Source organism: Phyllostomus hastatus, unplaced genomic scaffold (assembly GCF_019186645.2).
Source record: "Phyllostomus hastatus isolate PE091 unplaced genomic scaffold, TTU_PhHast_1.1 phas_contig_948, whole genome shotgun sequence".
Taxonomy (NCBI): domain Eukaryota; kingdom Metazoa; phylum Chordata; class Mammalia; order Chiroptera; family Phyllostomidae; genus Phyllostomus; species Phyllostomus hastatus.
This window is the reverse complement of record NW_025333993.1, coordinates 6386848-6390868: the sequence shown is the minus strand read 5'-3', so window position 1 is coordinate 6390868 and position 4021 is coordinate 6386848. Positions and strand designations below refer to the sequence as shown.

Here is a 4021-nt window from a genome sequence, read left to right as displayed (position 1 = left end):
GGCTAATTTGGGATGTATAGAAAAATGGCAAAACAGCATTGGGAGTCCCTATATACTCCATACCCAGTCTCCCTTATTATGCACATCTTTCACTGAGATGGTACATTTGTCAGAATTCATGACCCCATATTGATTCCTTTTTTAACTGAAGTTTATACTTTATTCATATTTAGATTTTGTCAAATGTTATTCATCTGTTCCAGGAGACCACATTACATTTGGGCTCCTCTTGGCTGTGATAGTTTCTTAGTCTTTCCTTATTTTTGATAACTTTGACAATTTTGAGGAGATGGCTATTAATTGCAATTAATGACCTTCTCCTTAAACATGCTTTTCTACAAGAATTTAACATAAATCAGTATAACTTTCTCCTCTGGGACCAGAATACAAACTAAAGCATCTCATGTTGTGTTGCAATAATCTGAAATTTTAGTTCCAGTTTATCGGTGATGTTGGCTCTTAGTTCTCAAGTTCAGCAAGGAAAGAATTCAGAGCCAAGAACTCAAGCGCAAGAGGAAGTTTATTTAGCATGCAAAGTGAAAGTGCACTTGAGGAGAAGATTGGAGTGGGCTGCTCAGAGAGCTGCCCTAGCCTTTTAGAAAGAAAGTCGGAGGCAGAAGAAGTGAGCCAGCTGCGTACGTGGACTGCGGAAACAGGTTGTGAGGCAAAGTGAGAGCCCTTGGAGACAGGCTCAGGGGGTGAGTGCAGGATACGCTGCCGCTGCCTGTAGCTCCTCTGGTTGCAAGTCTTGTGGGAATCCTTAGGGCTCAGGGGAAAGACAGCAAAGATACACACCTGAAGAAAGAAGGTGCAGGTGTGCTCTAGGAGGAGAGTGCACACACTGGGTCCTTTGTCTTAAGGGTTTTTATCCATTTTTCTAAAGGCGGGAATTTCACTGAGGGTCTCAGGGGAGGACCTCAATAAAATATTCATCAGCTTTCCAGGTGTGTCCTTTAACATGCTGATGCATCGAAGTGAGTGAATAGGTCATTCTCCACTCAGTTTCACCTTCAGAGAGTGTCACCAAAGAGGGACCAGGACAAGCAGGCCTGCCCCAGCATGATCTGGAATGTATAAGACAAGACCTTAGGATTTATTACCGGGCTGCAAATTGCAAGGCCAGTGTGTTCAGCCGTCTGTCTCAGTTTCCCTGTTCCACTTGCCAAGGAATTTTCCTGGCTTCTTACTATCCTGCCTCATTTTTAATTTTCCTGTTTTGTTTTTTAAAAACCCTTTTATAAGCCCCGTCTGGCATAGCTCAGTGGATTGAGCACAGGCTGCGAACTAAAGTGTCACAGGTTCGATTCCCAGTCAGGGCACATGCCTGGGTTGCAGGCCATGGCCCCCAGCAACCGCACATTGATGTTTCTCTCCCTCTCTCTTTCTCCCTCCCTTCCCTCTCTAAAAATAAATAAATAAAATCTTAAAAAACAAAAACAAACCCTTTTATAAATGTGTTAACCTTGATATTATGTATAAATTTTACTAGTTTATTTTTTCATTGCTTTTGCATGTTTTCAAAATTTTTCAGGGAGAATGAATGGATCATAAATTTCATTCCTTTATGCCCACGCCATTTTTATCTGCAAAATGGAGGTGATACCTTTCTCATAGAGTTGTTTACGATTAAGTGAGGCAAGAGTTTTAAGTGTTTAGCAGAGTGCCTGGCACCTTATAAGCAATTAATAAAAGTTAGCTGCCCTGGCTGGCATAGCTCTGTGGATTGAGTGCGGGCTGGGGACCAAAGTGTCGCAGGTTCGATTTCCAGTCAGGGCACATGCCTGGGTTGCAGGCCATGACCCCCAGCAATCGCACATTGATGTTTCTCTCTCTCTCTCTTTCTCTACAAATAAATAAATAAAATCTTAAAAAAAAAGAATCCAGCTATTTCTGAATTGTTTAAAAAATAAAAATAAAAAAATAAATGTTAGCTCTTGTTACTGCTGTAATAAGCAAGGATTATTTTGTACGTACAAAGAAATATACATAAAGACGTATGCAAATGACAAGAAATAGTGGCAAGGTGGCTATAATAAAGAGATTTCACACAACCATAGAACTGGTGACATAACCCCTATGATCTACTTGATAAATATGGAAAAGGCCTGAGCATGTTTGCCAGCCACGCTAACCTGGGCTATGCTGTCATCCGTGATCCAGAGCCACAAAACCCATCTGTCTCCTCTGAGGTCACTGGAGTTGATCAGCTGCTCTGTCCCCTTGGCGCGAGTCAGGAGGGTTCTGGGGAAGTGTCTTCCTGCTTACAAAGAGTGACAATTGAGTTCAAAGATGAATAAGCAGAAAATAACACTTGAGAAGCATATGTCACGTCAAACGCAGAATGTATCTTCCAGAGGGAGGAATAAAGCCCCAGAGTATTCTTTATGCAGACCCAAATTTCTTCAATGGATTCTCTGTTATTCATGAGCGAGGAGAGAGAACAAATTGTTATGCCTGACACCGGATTTCAGGACTGGCACTCTGCGGTATGACTCATGTCACTATATTTAATATTTGCAGTGTCATAGAGTAAGTCCTATTTGGTCCAGGGAAGCCTTCCCCCAGGGAGATCCCTTCTCTCCCAGACACCTGCCTACAGACCCCGTCTTACAGGCTGGCCTTGGTATGGCGTGGAAATTCATTGCCCCGTTGAATGGCAGTCCTGTGACTTCATAAAGGCCAGTGCTGACGAAACACATCTAGCTCTTTCATATTAACTTCAGAATGTGTTGCTGGTACAAGACAGGTGTTTACTGCTCTTGACCTCGTGAAAGGTCTGTGACCAGCCTGAGTTTTTAATAACAAGGGCCTCTGCTGATTGGCTGTGCTCAGAGGATGGGATCCTGAAACCTGGCATACGAGAGAAAAGGGAAAAGAAAAGTCAGATTACTAGACGTGTGTGGGCTTGTGACCGTGAGGTAGGACATTGTGTTCAAATCTTACAATGTTCTTGTAAACATTGATGGCCTAATACTTAAATGACAAATGACATGGCTCCGTCAGTTGCTACTTGAAAAGCTTTCACAGGAAAGAGATAAAGGATAATGTGGCTAATAAAGGAAATGCTGATAAAGTATTAAAAAGAACAGAACACTTCGGATGGCTGCTCCCTCCAACTGGGAGCATGGGAAATAAGCAAACAGAAAATAAAACAGCTGGGGGCTCAGAGGAAATAAGAAAGGGGTTTTTTCCTCGTGCGTTCCCCCAAATAGAAACCACGAGGAAAAATAAAGCTCTCCCAAATCATGATAGGGGAACACTTAAGAATTCTAATATTGTAAGTAGACATTTGGGCTGCGTTTTCCCTTCAAAGTGAGAACAGGAAATAAATCCTTACGAATCAACTAAGAGACTAATAAAGCAATAGGACTATTTCCAGAGGTTTAGAGTAAATCATTAAAACAAACAAACAAACAAATGTGAAACAATATAATGAAGACATTTGTCAGATGTCACATATGACAACAACTATACAAACCAAGCTTTTTCCAGGAGCAAATAAGATATAAAGTACTTTTGAAACTGTAAACCATGATTTAACTGTGTGGCGATATTAGCATTATTTGGGAAAATAAAACTCTTCTCCCTTTTCCCACTTCCTGTTCCTTACGGTTACCTTCAGATGCAAGAGTTGAACCTGATCGGCCTGATGGGAAATGGAACACACAAAATGAGACTTCTCCATCTCTCAGGGTCAGTGGTGAAAAGATTTGTTTTCCCGGTTATTATTTAAAAATTGTTATGAACAATTTCAGAGAGACAGAAAGAGAAACATACCAAGCGCCACGTGCTTACCCCTCCCTTCAACGCTGACCTGCTCTGGGCGGTCCACCCCCTCTCGCCCCCACCCCGTCCACCAGCTCATGCTGTTCTGAAGCAAACACCACGCATCGCCATCCTCTCCGTTAGAATGCCTGAAAGGTAAAAACACTTCAGAAAGAACATGAACCTTAACACTGTTATGGCCTCTTAAAATGGGACCAGTACTTTAATTTCAGCAAAATCCCAGTCAGTGTTCCAT

At 42.0% G+C, this 4021-nt stretch overlaps 1 long non-coding RNA gene across 1 annotated transcript; it reads right to left on the bottom strand.

Annotated features, from left to right (window-relative positions):
- Positions 1-533: 533 nt before the first annotated feature.
- On the bottom strand, positions 534-2828 carry LOC123828084. Its single transcript, XR_006787414.1, has 3 exons — positions 2612-2828; positions 2133-2257; positions 534-1064 (listed from the first exon to the last, which is right to left on the bottom strand). It is a non-coding gene; the product is annotated as an uncharacterized LOC123828084 (long non-coding RNA).
- Positions 2829-4021: the final 1193 nt, after the last annotated feature.